Source organism: Chinchilla lanigera, unplaced genomic scaffold, assembly GCF_000276665.1.
Source record: "Chinchilla lanigera isolate Chin_1 unplaced genomic scaffold, ChiLan1.0 scaffold00065, whole genome shotgun sequence".
Taxonomy (NCBI): Eukaryota; Metazoa; Chordata; class Mammalia; order Rodentia; family Chinchillidae; genus Chinchilla; species Chinchilla lanigera.
This window is the reverse complement of record NW_004955466.1, coordinates 10,416,349-10,435,175: the sequence shown is the minus strand read 5'-3', so window position 1 is coordinate 10,435,175 and position 18,827 is coordinate 10,416,349. Positions and strand designations below refer to the sequence as shown.

General features: G+C 39.4%; 1 pseudogene; it reads left to right on the top strand.

Moving 5' to 3' along the window:
- The first annotated feature begins 6,509 nt into the window (after positions 1–6,509).
- Positions 6,510–8,120, top strand: LOC102022799 (annotated as a pseudogene).
- Positions 8,121–18,827: the final 10,707 nt, after the last annotated feature.

Below are 18,827 nucleotides of genomic sequence, written 5' to 3'. Positions count from 1 at the left end.
ACAATCTAGGTATTGGCATACAAGGAAGATAAATTGATCATAACAACTATGTTACCTTGGCTAAACTAGTACAATCATTAATAGCAATAGCATCAAGCACAGACTAGAAAATGACAAACTGTGATAACTATAAGTTTGTCATCTTTAACCATAGGTACACAATTTTATAGTTAAATAACAAAACCTAAGATAAATCAGAAAATTATATACAGTAAATATCTATTCAATAGAATGATTTTACCCTAAGGTGAGAAATTTTAAAGAGAATGGAAAGAAAAAATAGAGAAATAAAATAAAAGAAAGGTATTAGAAACAAGCTTGTAGGACAAAGGAAGATTACTCAAGCTTTGGGGAACTGATGAGGAAGACATGAGGGAAACAAAGAAAAAATAAACAGAAACAACAACAAAACAAAACAAAAAATCTAAAACAATGTTCATACTCACAGAAAAAACAAAACAAACATTCAAAAAAAGGAGGAAAAAACTTGAATGAATAAAACAACAAAAGGCTCACAACTGATGAAAAACAAGAAAGAAAGAAAGAAAGAAAGAAAGAAAGAAAGAAAGAAAGAAAGAAAGAAAGAAAAAGAAGAAACTTTCTTTGTGATACCATGTTATCTTCCAAAGTCTACACTTCTGTGATAGTGTCCAATTCAGAGTGTGATTCTGTTCTGGCTGATCTCAGTAAGCCTGAAATGGGTTTGGAATGGGGTACCAGTTCTGGTACTTTCAAATCCACAGAAGTTTATGCTGATTCTGGCCTCTGGTCATGGGGTTGGGGCCAGTGTTGTTTTGTTTATACCCTTCTGGGTGTCTCTTGCTGGTCTGACTATATAGCTTTCTGATCCTGGACATCTCCCATGGTTGTGCCTCAACCAGTCACTGTAGGGTTTTAACACTGAGATCCCTGAGATGTAGCCAACTGACAGCTGCTCTGAGTCTCAGTTGGCCCCTCCTGAAAATGGTGTCAGACCAACCACTCCCTCCAGGGGACACTGCAGTCTCTTGGACTGGAGTCACTTGTGGAGAAGGACATTCTTTGATTAGAATGCATCAGGACACAATGATTTGTTTAAACTTGAGTTTATGATCCTCCTGTCTCAGCCTCTTGAGTGCTGGGATTATAGGCTTGTCTTGGGTGCTGGGATTACAGGCGTGTCTTGGATTACATGTGGAAAAGGATAATCCTTTGATTATCCTTGCTAAAACGTTTGGTATCCGCCCATTAGTACTAGCTACGCCCTAGGTTCTCGCTCAATAAAAGGTGACTGAAATTGGTATTCAAGGCTGTAGTCCAAGAGGCTGTAAGCCCCCTGATTCCAGATTTTTGCCTCTCTTGTTTTTTTTTGTCTCTCTTTCTTTTCCTTATCATCTGCGGGCACCTTGTTCATGGGATCTGACACACTGGATAGAATGACAGTCACTCACCAACAGTTGTAGCACACAGCATCCACTGCTCAGTCACCATTCCATTGGTGTGTTTCTCCCTGAAGGCCCCCAGATTCACCCACTTTCCCTGTGTCTTTGTTGATTTGATTTTCATTTCTCACATCAGCAGCCAGGAGCCAGGGAGAAAGTGCAGATTTCCCCTTCCTTTTTTTGTGTTGATGTCTGTCTCTTCAATTTCTCTGTGGGCTCCAATTTTCCTTTCAGATTCTTCCTGGGTCCCAGGGATCCACTTCCCTCCTTTTTTTCTTCCCCAAGTTGTTATTTCCAGTGTCTAGATTCCGAATCTTGGAGAGATTTCTTTGTTGCTGCTTATCACTTCACCATCTTCCCAGAAGTCCTCCTCTTACTGTAATAATTTTTGGTAGGAGATTTTTTTTTTATTTTAAAGATAAAAGGAGGGAAACATTAACAGACATACAACATTTTACAACATATCACAAGCACAATACAGACAACACAAGAGTTACAAACAAAGTGGTAGGGAATTAACAATGGTGGTTGTATTACATATTGATATCTTCAAAGTGGCTTCTCGTGAAAACAGATATAAACATGCAATACTGGTCAACCAAAGACTCATTGACAGTTTCTTTCAGTATAGAAATAGAAGACAGAAGAACAACCATGTTGGTAGGAGATTTGTAAGTGGCCAATCCAAGAAAATTTTCAAATTCTCCTTGCTACTGATTGGTTGCTACCCTGTAACTCATCTCTGGCAGATGCACTAGCATTCCTGCCTCCTAACAGGTTATTGTACCTCATGTAGCTATCTCGGGTGTTCTTGGTTTTGTTCTTCTTAAATCCCTAAAATCCTTAAGATGCTGCCAAATTGCCCTGCATCTTCTAAGGCTGCATAAGTACAATAATTTATAAAATTAAATTAAATAACTGCAGGACACATGGAATATTTAGGGTTTAAACTATAAAAGAAATAGGCATTTCTATGCATTTTTCTGGCCACATCTGAAATTCATGGCTCTTTTTTTTTATTTTAAAAATGAAAGGAGGAAAACATTAACAGAAGGGGCAACCTTTAACAAAATAGCAGAAGAACAATACAGACAATACAGAGTTACAAACAAAGTGGTAGGAAATTAACAATGCTTGTTGTATTATATATTGATATCTTCAAAGTGGTTTTTCATGAAAACAAATACAGACAAGCAATATTGATCAATCAAGGACTCATTAATAGTTTCTTTCAGCAAAGAAATAGAAGACAGTAGATCAACTATGTTAACTATCCTGTATATACATACATACAAAATTTCTCCTTCTTTCCCTTCTCTTTTCCCACATCCCAGTTGGCCTTTGCCCTTGAGCATTTTCCTATCATTGCACAATGTCTACCATACCTTCGAGTTTATGTTAACTCTTTCAGGTTGAATTCCTGGCTTTTCACAATTTGTGGGTGCTCTAGGAATGTATCTTTTTGAATTTCAGGAGTCCACTGTATAATTATATATAATTTAGGTAAAGTATAATACCTATATACAATTAGATATTTCCTATATACTAACTAGCTGGAAAAGGCCTAGTCACTTGATAACTTCAAATGAAGTCATCTAGAAAATTTATGTACAAATGTCATCCAGAGTTTTAAAAACTTTTATGTGTCTACAAATGCTTGGGAATCTTGCGAATGCTAAGATTCTGGGTAAATATTTATAGAATGATGGAGCAAGGACCTTCATAGAAAGAATTTTCTATAAAATCAATCAAAGCACTTTCAAAAAGTTAAAATTCACTTTTCCAGAACGCAAGCAAATAACCAAACATATTCAACCATCCAAGGGACATTAAAGTAAACAACCTAATAACTGTAATAACAGAAAACTTTGTGACATTTTGGCACATCCCAATCCCATTCCTTTCCCCATAGTCCCACACAGTACGCTCAAAACTGAAAAACCTACAACAAGAGAAGGCTGTCCACCGTCACCACTCCTGTTTGATGAAATAGTCAAACTTTTAACCAGAGCAATCAGAGAAGAGAAAGAAAGAAAAAGAATATGTATAGGAAAGGAAAAAGCCTATCCTTATTTACAGATGACATGATCCTTTACATAGAAGACCCAAAAAATTGCATCAAAATTTGACTAATAAACAAATTGAGCAAAGTAGCAGCACACAAAATAAACACACAAAAATCAGGAGCATTCCTGTACACCATAATAAACTCATCAAGAAAGAAATTAGGAAAATAATCCTATTCATAATAGCTTCAAAAAATTAAATATTTAGGAATTAACCCAACCAAGACCTTAGGTTATAAGTGCAGAGCCTTTCTGAAAAGACCTGCACGTGAAAGACCTCTATAACAGAAACTATAAAGTCCTGTCCTGAAAAAAGAGATTGAGGGGCCATCAGAAAATGGAAAGACATCACTTATTTCAGGATAGGCAAAACAAAGTTGTCAAGATGCTATATTACCAAAGGTACACTATAGCTATAATGCAATCCAATCAAAATGCCAATGGCATTCTTCACAGAACTAGAAAAAAAATCCTGAAATGTAGGTGGAACCCAAAGAAACCTGGAAAAGCAAAAGTAATTCCGGACAACAAGAGAAAAGAAGGAGACATTATAATTCCAGATTTCAAGTTATTTACAAAGAAATAACAGGATTATATTGGCATGAAAAAGAGCCACTGGATCAATGGAACACAGTAGAAGATGCACAAACAAGCCTAGGAACCTTCAGGAGGTTAACTTTCACACAGGGGACAAGAACATATCCTGGAGAGAAGATGGCCTCTTAAACAAATGGTGCTGGAAAAATAAAGGTACTGGCAGATTTGGTGTTTAGTGACAGCCCACCTTCTAGCTCCAAGACATTTTGCCTTGTTCTCATTTGGTGGAAGAGATAAGTCAGCCCTCTGGGGTCTATTTTATAAGGAAAGTAATCACAGTCATGAAGGCTCTGCACTTATAACCTAAGGTCTCACTTCCTAATTGCATCACTGTGTGAGTTAAAATTTCAACGTATGAATTTGGGAGGATATAAACATTCAGACAATACACCACATAAGAAGGGCCAGACAGAAATTCATTGCTATAAACACCTACATTAAAAAAGGAAGAAAACCCTCAAATCAATAAAGTGAATGGTTATTCACATTTAAAACTACAGTGTATCTTACTTTTTCTTTTCATCTGCGGGCACCTCATTCTCGGGACCTGACACACTGTATAGAACGACATTTAAGTGCTTTTTTTCCTTTTGTTCTTCAATGCTCAATTCTATTTTCTTCTTCTTCTTTTTTTTTTTTGAGACAGGGTCTCACTGTGTAGTTCAGAAGGGCCTTGAATTAACTATGTAGCCCAGGCTAGCCTTGAACTCTTGCCTCAGACTCTGAAGAGGGGATTCCAGGCATGTGCCACCACTCCCAACTTAAACACTTAATTCTAACAGTCACCAGATCTCAAACACTGGCTCTTAGTGTCTGCAGGCACTGCCCACCACACCGGAAGTTACGTCAGGACGCTCTGCATCCCGCCCCCAGAAATAAGGCTTTACGTCTGGATTCTTAGCGCAGACTCAGACCACCACTTTGCTAGTGCGCTGTGCATGTGCGCAATGGCTCCTTTCCCTCCTTCCTCCACTTCCCTTAGGTTCTACCCTCCGGGGAGCTGCCCCCTCTACCGCGAAGTCAGGAAGTTCAAGATGTGCGCTGCGGAGACCCAGGCACTGCGGGAGCAGCTGGAGATGGAAGATGCTGATAATTCTGAAAAGAGTATAAATGAAGAAAATGGAGAAGTATCAGAAGATCAGTCTCCAAATAAACTCAGTCATCACAAAAAAAAAGAAACATAAACACAGAAGTAAACACAAGAAGCATAAACATTCCTCAGAAGAAGACAAGGATAAAAAACATAAGCATAAGCATAAACATAAGAAACACAAAAGAAAAGAAATTATTGATGCTTGGAACCTGGAGAAACAGAGGCCTTGATTAAAGCTGAACTTGACAACGAGCTAATGGAAGGAAAGGTCCAGTCTGGGATGGGACTCATTTTACAAGGTTATGAGTCTGGCTCTGAAGAAGAAGGGGAGATTCACGAAAAGGCGAGAAACGGGAATAGGTCCAGTACTAGATCTTCAAGTACAAAGGGGAAACTTGAAGTTGTGGACAATAAAAATAGTACAAAAAAATGAAGTGTAGTGGTTGATTGATTATGTCAACTTGAGAAGTTTAGAAGTTTAACTAAACTTGGTTCAGCAATTGGTTCAGGAATGCTACACCCTAGGGTGTAGAGGAGCCACCCTAGGGTGTAGAGGAGCCACCCTAGGGTGGAGCATCATTTAGATGATATAAAAGGAAGATGAAGGACAGAGGAACTTCCATTCGTTTTGGAGGTGCTCCAGTCTTCACTTTCAGTTTGGACGTTGTCTCCTAGCTTCTAGTGGAGACTCTTCAGCTTCTGCCTTGAATCCTTCAGCCTTCTGTTGCAGACTCATTGGCCTCCTGATAAGGACTTGCGCGGAACTCTCCGGTGAACTCCAGACCCTGGACTGATTCCTTTGGTCTTCAGTGTGCAGACACCTTCTGCACGCTTCCTCATACAACTCTCTGGCTGACCGTCGTAGGCCAATCTTGTAATTTCTTTTTATTTATTTATTTATTCATTTATTTTTCTCTTTTTGAGACAGGGTCTGGCTGTGCAGTTCAGGCTGGCCTTGAGCTCACTTTGTAGCCCAGGCTGGTCTTGAACTAGCAACGATTCTCCTGCCTCAGCCTCCCGAGTGCTGGGATTACAGGCGTTCACCACCACGCCCTCATCTTGTAATTTCTTATACATTTGTACATCTTGTGTTATATCTGTTTCTCTAGTTAAACCCTGACTGATAAACGAAGTAAAAGCAGATCCAAAGAATGGGCTAGACACAGGTCGGATACAAAGAAAAGTAAGGGAGGTATTGAAATAGTTAAAGAGAAAACAAGGAGGAGCAAGTCAGAGGAGAGGAAGAAGTCCAAAGGACCCTCCAAAAGAAGTAATTCTCAATTTCACTCCCGGTTCTAGCTGCGTCTGGCGTGCGTGCAGCTCGCGGAGACTATGGCGTCCGGGCCTCACCCGACTTCTACCGCCGCCGCCTCTGCCGCCCCGAGTGAGGGCAGGTCCAGCTCCGGCACCGGCACCACCACCACCACCACGACGACGACCACGACAGGAGGGATCCTGATCGGTGACAGCCTGTACTCGGAAGTGTCGCTCACCATCGACCACTTGCTGATTCCCAAGGAGCGGCTGTCGCTCACCCCGTCCATGGAGGACGGGCTGGACCTGTCCAGCGAGACGGACCTGCGCATCCTGGGCTGCGAGCTCATCCAGGCCGCCGGCATCCTGCTTCGGTTGCCGCAGGTGGCGATGGCGACGGGGCAGGTGTTGTTTCACCGCTTCTTCTACTCCCAGTCTTTCGTGAAGCACAGCTTCGAGATTGTTGCCATGGCCTGTATTACTCTTGCATTCAAAATCGAAGAAGCACCTAGAAGAATAAGAGACGTGATTAATGCATTTCATCACCTCCACCAGTTAAGAGGAAAAAGGACTCCAAGCCCCCTGATTCTTGATCAGAACTACACGAACACCAAACGCCAAGTTATCAGGGCAGAGAGGAGGGTGCTGAAGGAGTTGGGGTTTTGTGTTCATGTCAAGCACCCTCATAAGATCATTGTTGTGTATTTACAAGTCTTAGAATGTGAACGTAATCAAACCCTGGTTCAAACTGCCTGGAATTATATGAACGACAGTCTTCGAACCAATGTTTGTGTGCGCTTTCAACCAGAGACTGTCGCATGTGCTTGCATCTACCTTGCAGCTAGAGCACTTCAGATTCCATTGCCAACTCGGCCCCATTGGTTTCTTCTTTTTGGTGCTACAGAAGAGGAGATCCAGGAAATCTGTATGGAGACGCTTAGGCTTTATACCAGAAAAAAGCCTAATTATGAATTGCTGGAAAAAGAAGTAGAAAAGAGAAAAGTAGCCTTGCAGGAAGCCAAATTAAAAGCAAAGGGATTGAATCCTGATGGAACTCCCATCCTTTCAACACTTGGTGGATTTTCTCCAGTCTCTAAACCATCATCCCCAGGAGGAGTGAAGGCTGAAGAGAAGTCTCCAGTCTCCATCCATGTGAAGACAGTCAAAACAGAACCTGAGGATAGACAGCAGGCTTCCAAAAGCCCTTACAATGGTGTAAGAAAAGACCACAAGAGAGGTAGAAACAGTAGAAGTGCAAGTCGGTCAAGGTCAAGAACACAATCGCGTTCTAGATCACATACTCCAAGAAGACGTTACAATAATAGGCGGCATCGATCTGGAACATACACCTCAAGATCAAGAAGCAGGTCCCGCAGTCACAGTGACAGCCCTCGAAGACATCGTAATCATGGTTCTCCTCACCTTAAGGCCGAGTATGCCAGAGATGATATGAAAAGTTCAAATAGACATGGTCATAAAAGGAAAAGGTCCCGTTCTCGATCTCAGAGCAAGTCTCGGGATCGCTCAGATGCTGCCAAGAAACACAGGCATGAAAGGGGACATGACAGGGACAGGCGTGAAAGATCTCGGTCCTTTGAGAGATCCCACAAAGGCAGGCACCATGGTGGCAGTCGCTCAGGACATGGCAAGCACAGGCGCTGACTTTCTTCCTTGGAGCCTGCATCACTTCCTGGTTTTATGTATCTACAGTATGATGTATGGACTCACAAACCATTAAAAGCCAACTGATTAGGATTTGATTTCTTTTTTTGTTCGTTTGTTTTTTGTTTTTTTGTCTTTTTGAGACAGGGTCTCACTATGCAGTTCAGGCTGGCCTTGAGCTCACTTTTTAGCTCAGGCTGGCCTCAAACTCACAGGGATCCTCCTGCCTCAGCCTCCGAAGTACTGAGATTACAGGCATGCACCACCACGCCCGGCGCCAGGATTTGATTTCTTTTTTTTTGGTTTTTCTCCGGTACCGGGAACCGAACTCACGACCTTGCGCATGCCAGGCAGGCGCTTTTGCCACTGAGCTAAATCCCCAGCCCCGGGATTTGATTTCTTAAAAGCCTCTAGGTCTCTAAAAACACTGAGGACATTTTCTTTTGAAAAAAAACTATGTTAAAATTTTTTTCACATTGAAATGCCCTAGCTGTATCTAATTGAAAACCATGGTCAGGTTCAATTGTACTTTACTATAGTTGTGTATCGTTTATTGCTATACAAACTGGAACGTGAATTCTGTACAACTGTATCTTATTTTTATACAAATAAAAATTACAGACATTGTTCTATTTAAGTGTTTATTTGTTTAAATGATGGTGAATACTTTCTTAACACTGGTTTGTCTGCATGTGTAAAGATTTTTGCAAGGAAATAAAATGCAAATCTTGTTTTTCTAACCTGCAAAAAAAAAAGAAAGTCTCAACACCAAGCAAGGAAGTCAAAGTCTCCTGCCCTTAGGTGGCAATCTCAGGAGAAAATTGGCAAGGCCAGATCTCCTGCTGATGAGAAGGTTAAAATTGAAGATAAGGTCAGAACATACTGCTATCCCCCCCTCACCCCTCAATGCTTTCAAAATGGCGACCTCTTTGGGTTCCAACACCTACAACAGGCAGAACTGGGAGGATGTAGACTTCCCAGTTCTGTGCCAGATGTGTCTTGGAGAAAACTTGTATATCACAATGACAAAGAAAAGTACGGGAAAGAATGCAAAATCTGTGCCAGGCCTTTCACAGTGTTTTGCTGTGAAAATGAAGAGAAAACTATACCTTCAGTAAGCTGAAGAGAGGAAATAATGCAGACTGAAGCAGACATAAATGAAATAGAAAATGAGAAAAACAGGAAAAAGTCAATGAAAACAGATTTTACAATATCAACAAAACTGACAAAACTTTAACTAGATTGGCCAAAGGAAAAAGTCTCAAGTCACTAACATTAGGAATAGAAGTTGACACATCAAAACTAACCCAATAACTCTGAATAGTTGTTTGCCAACAGAGTATATAACCTTAATTAAACATATGAATATATAGAAAACAAACCACCAAAACTGAATCAAGAAGTAGAAAACTATAACAAGCTTCAAAGAGTTTCCTACAAAGAAAAACCTAAGCCCTGATGGATTCAGTGGTGAATTCTATAAAATATGTAAAGAAGAATTAACATGAATTATTCACAAACTCTTTGAAACAATGGAAAATGCAGGAACACTTCACAACCCAATTCTATGAGGCTGATATTCCTTAATATCACAATTAGACAAAGACATGGCAGAAAAGGAAATACAGTCCAATGTCTTTTTTTTTTTTAGGTTTCTTCTTTTTTATTAGTACATTTATAATACATAATGATTACATTTGGCTTGGGGGTATGATACATATATGTATTGCATAAAGATCGTTTTTATTTTCTGTCCTCCCTTCCTTATATCTCCCCTCCCATCTCTACCATGACTATATTCTTTCTTCTTAAAAGAGCTCTTTATTTTGCTTTCTAATGGATTTGAATTTTGGGTCTCTCATATTACAGGTACCATGTAATGTATATTTATCACTGATTTATTTCACCTAGCATTATGCTCTCAAGATCTATCTGTTTTCCTCTCAATGGCTCAAAACTATCCTTCTTCATGGCAGAACAGTAGTACTCTATTGTATGTAAATACCATATTTTCTTTATCCACTTACCTGTTGGTGAGCATATCAGCCACATGCATGACTTAGCTATTGTGAGTCGTGCAACTATAAACATGGGCGTATATAGGCATGTATCACTGTAGCAGGACATCTTTAGCTTCCTGAGGAGGTACCCAGGAAAGATGTAGCTGAATCAGAAGGAATTTTTATTTTTAGTGTTTTGAAGAAAACTCTCTATTCTGATCTGTACCAGTTTACATTCCCGTGGAAGCATGGAAGAGTTTCCTTTCCCTTGCAATGGCACCACCATTTCTTGGTTTTTGAGTTCATGACTGCCATTCTTTCTAGAGTAAAAAGGAATTTCAGTGTTGTTTCAATTTTCGTTTTGCTAATGGCTAAAAACGCTAAACATTTTTTGTGTAATTATTGGCCATTTGCATTTCTTATGGTGCAAAGTGTCTATTCATTTGAATTGTCCATTTTTTGAGTAAGTATTTTATTTTTGGCAGTCTAATTTTTTAGTCCTTTATGTATTCTAGATGTGAATCCTATGTCCAGTGAGTAGCTGGTAAAGATTTTCCCCATTCTTTAGGTTCCCCATTCTCTTCATTCTGATGTTTGTTTCCTTTGCTGGGCAGAAGCTTTTAATTTAATATAATCCCACTTGTGGATTTTTTATATTTCTTGCAATTGTGTCTCTGTTTACCACATCTTTATCTACGTGGTGGCTCACACCTGTAATCCCAGCACTTGAGAGGCTGAGTCAGGAGGATTGTTGAGAGTTAGAGGCCAGCCTGGACTACATAGTGATTTCAAGGCCAGCTTGGACTACAGAGTAAGGTCCTGCCACAAAACAAAACAAAACAAAACAAAATAAAACAAAACAAATAACCCCCCAAAAAAAGTTTTACCTAAAGTTTTCTTCCAGTAGATTCCACTTTTCTGTTTTTATCAATGGGTTCTTGATCCATTTCGATTTGATTTTAGTACAGGGTCAGAGATATGGATCAAGATTCATTCTCTGCATCTGAATAACCAGTTTTCCCAGCACCATTCAATAAAGAGCTATCTTTCTCCATCTTATATATTATTATCTCCATCTTTGTCCCTTTTGTGAAAAAGCAGCTAGCTAAAGGTGCTTAGGGTTGTTTTTGTGTCATCTGTTATGTTCCATTGGTCAATGTCTGTTTTTGTGCCAGTAGCATGCTGATTTTACTACTATGACTTTGTACGTAGTATAACTTCAGGTTTCAGATTATCATGCCTAATACTTTGCTATTGTTTCCAGGATTACTTTTGCTATTCTGAGACTCTTCTGTTTCCATATAAATTATAGAGTTATTTTTTATAGTTCTTTGAAAAAATCTGATGGCATTTTGATGGAGATTGCATTAATATATTATTGCATTAAATCTATATATCAATTTTGGTGCTATGGCTCTTTTGATGTTGTCAGTTCTGCCTATATCCAGGAATAGGGGATGTCATTCCATTTTCTAATGTCCTCTCCAATCTCTTTTTGCAGAGCAGTATACTTTTCATTACAGAGTTCTTTCACATCTTTGGTTAGGTTAATACTTAAGTATTTAATTTCTATTGTGAAAGGGATTATTTTTCTTATTTCTTTCTTAGTGGGTTCATTCTTAGTATATAGGAATGCACTGGTTTATTGATTTTTGTATGTTTATTTTGTATCCAGACACTTTGCTGAATTGGCTTATTAGTTCCAAGAATCTTCTCGTGGAGTTTTTGTATCCTCTGAGTAAAGGATTGTGTCACTTGTAAATAAGGATATTTTGACTTCTTCCTTTCCTATTTGAATCTCTTTTGTTTCCTTCTTTTGTCTAGCTGCTCTAGACAGCCTTTCCTTATTTCTGATTTTAGTAGGAATGGCTTCAGTTTCCCCCCATTTAGTATGATGTAGGCAGTAGGTTTATCATAAATGATATCATTTGAAGTTAAGGTTCTTCTCTACCAATTTTTGTCAAGGTTTTTTTTAATCATAAATAATGTCAGATTTTGTCAAAGAGCTTTCTATATCTACTAAGATGATCATGTGATTTTTATCCTTACTTCTGTTTATGCAGTGTATTACACTTATGTATGTTGAACCATCCTTGCATCCTGGGATGGGGCCAACTTGGTTATGATGTATGATCTTTTTAACAATTTGCTTTATTCTGTTTGCAAGTACCTTGTCAAGGATTTTTACATCGGTATCCATTAAGGAAATTGGTCTGCAGTTTTCTTCTTTTGTTAGATCCTTGTGTGGTTTGGTGTCAAAGCAATGCTAAGTTCAAGGAATGAGAATGACAGTGTTCCTTCTTTTTCAGCTTCATGGAATGTTGGAAGAGTATGGCATTAGGTGTTTTCTGAAGTTCTTGTAAAATTAAGCAGTGGATTCACTGGGTCTTGGCCTTTTCTTAGCTTTTTTATTACTGTTTAAATTTCCTTGCCTGTTATTGGACTGTTCATAGTTTTTCTATCTTCTTGGTTCAGTTTTGATAATTCTTTTGTGTCCAGGAATCTATTTTGTCTAGATTCTCCACTTTATTGGCATACAGGTTTTCAAAAATAGTTATAATCCTCTGAATTTTGTCAGTGTCTGCATGGCTTTTTCACTTCTTAATTGCATTAGTATGAGTCTTTTCTTTCCTTTATTTATTTATTTTTTTTGTCTGAATTCCACTGTTTGAGGTTGTGGTTCAACTCTGATATTTGTTTGTTAATTTTTTTGTCTAGCTGATCTATTGGCAGTAGTGGAGTATTAAAGTCTCCCACTTGGTTGTCTTGAAGTTTATCTGATCTCTTACACCTAGTACTATTTGTTTTATGAAGTAGGGCACACCAGAACTTGACATTTATATTTAAAATTGTTATTGCTTCCTGTTAAATTGTTCCCTTTCACTATGTGCTGACCATTTTTGTGTCTTCTAATCAGTTTGCCTTGAAGTTCACTTTGTCTCAAAATAAGATAGCTATGTCTGCTTGCTTTCAGGTTCCTTCTGCATAGAATAGTGTTTTTATCCTTTGCTTTTTATTCTATTAGCTTATTTTTTTACAGATTAGGTGTGTTTCTTGTATGCACTGTATGGTTGAGTTTTGTTTTTTCGTCCGATCTGCTGGTGTGCCTTTTGATTGGGGAGCTGAGACCACTTACATTGAGAGTTATTACCAGAAACTATAGAGTGATTTGTGTCATTTCGTTATTTTCATGTTGCTGACTCCTTTGGTTTTCACTTTGCTTAACTGCTCACCCTGCTTGATGTATTTACCTTCGTTTCTTTGTATTGTTGGCCTCATGGTCGCTGTCTACGATATCCTTGAGTATTTTTTTGCACTGCTGATTTGATGGTCATGAATTTCTCAAGATGCTCTTTGTCATGGAAGGTTTGTAATTTCTATAAATTTTGAAAGATAGTCTTGTGGGATTTATTCATCTGGGCTGAAAGTTGTTTCCTTGTAGGTCTTGAAAAGCTTTGCTCCAAGCTCTTCTAGTCTTTAAGATATGTTGTTGAGAAATCTTCTGTAATTCTATTTCTTTTTTTTGTTTGTTTGTTTTTCTGAGACAGGGTCTTGCTATGCAGTTCAGGCTGGCCTTGAGCTCACTTTGTAGTCCAGGCTGGTCTCAAACTTGCAACAACCCTCTTGCCTCAGCCTCCTGAGTGCTGGGATTATAGGCATGTACCACCATGCCCAGCTGTAATTCTAATAGTATTACCTTTATAAATAAGGTAGCTTTTCTCTAACAGCTTTTAAAATTCTGTCCCTATGTGGAACTTCTGAGAATTTGTGATGTATCATGGAGAGATTCCTTTTATCATGCTTATTTGGGACTCTATATGTCTCATTTATCCTGTATATTGAATCTTGCCCTACACTTGGAAATTTTTCTGTGATAATTTTTATAAATAGATTTTTAAAATAAATTTTGTGCTGTCTTCTAATTTTCTTAAACTCCTATTATTCTTATGGTAGTTCTCTAAGTCATCTAGCAGTTGTTGGATCCATTTTACTTAATTTCTTGTTTTTATGATATCTCTGAGTACGTGGTGTCCTGAATCAAACCTTTCTTCTAGTTCTGACACTTTCTTTTCACATTGGTTATTTTTGCCCTCCATACTTTTAATAGAAATTTTTACACTGTGGAGTTTTGTGTGTGTGTGTGTGTGTTGGGAATTGAACTCAGAACCCTGAGTTCTAGGCAGGCACTGTGCCCCTGAGCTATATCCCCAGCCAGATTTCTGTTAATAGCTTTTCATGGACTCTACTTCTTTACTGAATTGGCCATTCAGATCTTGTGTCATCTTGGTTAGTTCATCTAGCCTTTTATTTGCATCTTCTTTAAACTCACTGATCACTTTATCAATGAAGGCCATTATCTGTTTAGCTACATCATCTTTGAGCTCACAGGACAGTATGTTGATTTCTTTTTTGGTGTTTACTTTTATCTCTTGGTTTTTCACTTTCTCCCCATCAATGCTCATTGGTTCACTTTTGGGGAAATTAAGAATTTTTGGAGGCAGTTTATTGCCTTATTTTCTCATGGTTCTATTGGGTTTTTTTGTGCTGAGACTTACGAGTGAAAAGACTATGTTACTAGTGTAGAGGTACACTCTTTAGTTAATGTCTGCTTTCCAGTAATGTGATCTTGGCTTTGGTTGTTATTTTGGTATTCATACAGCTATTCAACCATTCAGTTTGAGAGGGTCACATACAGTTGCTGTGTTGCAAAGATAGAATCCCTACCAGGTATATAAAAATCAACAGATCCAACTGTATGTCAATAGTATACACTAAAACCCATTCTAAAAATTTCACCCCTTTTTTCAATGACCCATAAAGGCTAATATATTGCTACTGACAGGTAGGCTGGGGTGTGGTGGGTGGAGGAAGGAAAAAGGAGAAGAAAAGGAAGGGGGGAGGTCAGAAAGAAGAGAAAGAGAAAAGTAAAATAACAAATGAAAGAAAGAAGAGGTTGAATTCTACCGCTATTACTATTATAACTGAAGTGGAGGGCTGGTGGAAGGGAAACTATTTGTGGGAGCAGAAGTGAGGCAGAGGGAGGGAAGTCTAACTGGAGATTGAAGGAAGTCATGAGAGGTCAGAACCTATTCATATGCTGAGTGTAATACATTGGAGTCCTTTCCCTAGGTTTGGTAGGATTCCCCTGACTTGCTCATCAAAATGCTATTTAGATTAAAGCCCTGGTTAATTCTTATTCTCCTTTTCAGATATACAAACACCTCCCAAATATATGCTAGATGAATAGAGGAAAGGGAAAGAAGGAAAATAAATAAATAAATAAATAAATAAATAAATAAGGAGAGCAAAGACCCCCCCCAAGCCCCCAGTTACAAGAACAAAATATCTGAACATAGGTTTTGCAGTCTGAATCCAGCCAGTGAGCTCTTCACCCCACGGTGACACGCGGGGCAGCTTTGACCCTTACAGGAGTCTGCACTTTTCGGTGGTCAGGCTCTTTTCGGTGCCTCTGCCCTCACCCTTCTTGGTCCCGGGCTGGTTCCTTTCTATGACGTGTTCAGTGGTCTACCTGTGTGTGACGAGGCTGGGGATCAGGGTGGACCACGGAGTCCCCCTTCCTGCTTCAAGCTTCTCTGCTGCCCTTCAATTCACCTCTGTCAGCTCTGTCACCCCTTCCCTGCATAACAAACCCTGTGGTCTCTTCTGTGTTTTCCCTCCACAAGGCTCCTGAGAAGCCAGTTGAGGACACCCTCTAGCTAAACCCTCTGCTGTCCCCCCACCGTAGTCTCCAGCCCCACTGCACCTCACAGCCCCCAGCAGGGGTGGTAGGTGTGGGTGCCCATTGTGGGTGGTAGGAAGTGAGCAGGATGCCCCATGAGGCAAGCACTCCTGGTATTCGGGGGAAGAACAGACAAGTGCCTGTCTAAGGGCACTTCTCTCCCCAGGGTCTTGCCATTTGCCGCTGCTGCTCACCTGCACAACCCTCCAGCCTCAGCCTTCTCAGCTCTCAGATCTGGGCACCAAATCAGGATCCCGTGCTTGTTTTCGGCATTCCCAAGGGCCCACCAGAGCTCTCTCTGACACTGCTAGGTGGCTTCCAGTTTCTCCCTTGCTAGATTCCTTTTCCTAGTGGGGAGGGTGAGAGGTCAGCAGCCTGTTTCAGCAGCTGGCCACCATGGGATGCTGGCTTCTTCCCTTGGGGTTAGGTCCTCTCCAAGGTGATGCTATGCTGGACCTGGAGGAGGTGGGCACTGCAGTCCAGTGGCGGCCTAGCTTCTCTTTCTAAAACCCGCTGATGCTGGATTTGGATCTGCTGGGTTTCTCCTGCGGCTCGCCTTCCCTGTCGGGCTGTGTTTACCACCCCAGGTCTGTGCGCCTGCATCTTCAGAGCCTGCCTCACATCCTGCCGTCATTACTCAACCATCGTATTTTGTAAACTTGAGGTTTCAAAATGTGCCAGACACTTAATCAAATGAAGGATCTAAACTGTATTCCTTTTTTGGCTTTAATTCAAAACTTCAGTTTCTTGCTAAATTCCTGGGCAGCACCAGCGGGTAGTGGAACTAGATTCCTGAGGAAGGGAAGCAGGGACAGAGAGGCATGGCCCGAGCCTGCAGTCCCGCAGCTCAACCTCTGCACCCAGAAGCACTTGTGTGAAGAGAGCCCCCCACTCCGAGTGCAGCTGGGAGATCCAGACCGATGTCTTTTATGAACATAGATAAAAAATCCTCAGAAAAATACTGGCAAGTGGAATCTAGCAACATGTAAGAAAAATTATACACCGAAGGTAAGTGGGATTTATTTCAAGAATGCGAAGCTGTCTTAACAAGTGGAAAATCAGTGACTGTAAGGCACCATAAGGTCATCTCGGTGGATGCATAAAGAGCACCTGACAAAATTCCATATCATTTTAACAGATAGATGGGTAAAGGAAATACGGTATATATACACAATGGGATGCCACTGAGCCACAGACAGGAGTGCAATTGCATTCGTTGCAGGAAAATGGATGGAACTGGAGACCGTAGTGCTACCTGAAGTCAGACTCAGAAAGTTAAATACCACATAGTTCCACTAAGAATAACCAAAAATTCAAATGAATAAAATAAAACAAAGATGGTAGGAGACAAGAAGGCAAACTTTTGGAGATGGAGAAGGGGACAAGGAGGAGGAGTTAAGGGGAAAGGAGGGCAAAAGGATGAAAATGATCAAGATACGTTTTCTGCACATACCAGTTTCCCAAAATGAACATCACTATTTCATATTGCAAGCATACACTAATGAAAGCAAAAAATTAAATTCTCTTTTGTGACAAAAGTAGCCAATAAATCAGCACAGAAGGGCACATCCTCCACTTAGTAAAGGACATCCATGAAGAACTCACAGCTAATTTCATGCTTTTTTTGTTTTCTTTGTTTTGGTTTTTGAGACAGGGTCTCACAGTGTAGTCCAGGCTGGCCTCAAACTTAGAGCGATCCTCCTGTCTCAGCTTTCTGAGTGCTGGGATTACAGGCGTACTCCACCACACCCAGCTAACTTCATACTTAATGGTAAGAGACTGTATTCTTTCCCCCTAATATTGAGACTCAGACAAAACTATTCCTAATGTTAGGAACTGGACAGACCTCCAGAGGACTGGAAGTTCTAGCTAAGGTGATCATGCAAGTAATAGAAATAAATTTAAATTAGAAAGGATGAAATAAAGCATTTATAGCTGACATGATATTATATGCAGAAAATCTAAAGAAATCCCTAAAAAACTAGTAGAACTGATAAATGACTGTAATAAAGTTGCAGGATATCTTATCAATACATATGTATCAACTATATTTCTATGTAACTGCAGTGAACAATATGAAAATGAAATCAATAGAAAATTTTCATTTATAATAACATTAAAAGAATAATATATTTAAGAAGCAATTTAACAGAGCAGATGTAAAATGCATGTTCTGAAAATTACAAAAAGTATTAAAAGAAATTGAAGACATGACTAGAAGACAACGTTGTTAAGATGAAAAAACTCCCCAGAGTGATCTATATCTCAGCGCACTTCCTAGCCAAATCTGTCTAGAACTTGAAAAACTGATTCTAAAATTCATACAGAATTGTAAGGAACCCAGAATATTCCAAACAATATTGGAAAAGACAACAAAGTAACAGGAATCAAATATCTCAATTTTGAAACCTACCTACAAATCCCTAGCAATTAAGACAGGATGGTACTGATATAAGAATAGACTTACAGATCATTAGCTAGCCAATCAAATTATATCACGAATATCAGGGGAATTCAATGGAGAAAACAATAATCTTTGCAACAAATGATGCTGGAACAAGTGGATATCCACTTGCAAAAGAATGAAGTTGGACCCCTTAACCTACAGATACTAATCCAATAAATCAAAGACCGAAATGGAAGTGCTAATGCTACAAAGTCTTAGAACAAAACATGGCTGGCTAAACAGTGTTTTCTTACATATGACTCAAAAACAGAAGCTACAAAATAACTAGATAAATTGACCTCTTTAGAAATTAAAAGCTTCTATATCTCAAAGATACCATCAAGAAAGTGAAAAGACAATCCACAGAATGAGAGGCGATGTTTGAAAATCTCAGATCCCTCATATATAAAGAACGCTTACAATAATCAAAGACAATAATAAGATGCAATAATAAAAAGAGAAATTACTCAAAATTGGGCAAAGTATCTGATTAAAAAAGACAGAGGAATAACCAATAAGCACATAAAAAAAACCATTAGTTGTCAGGG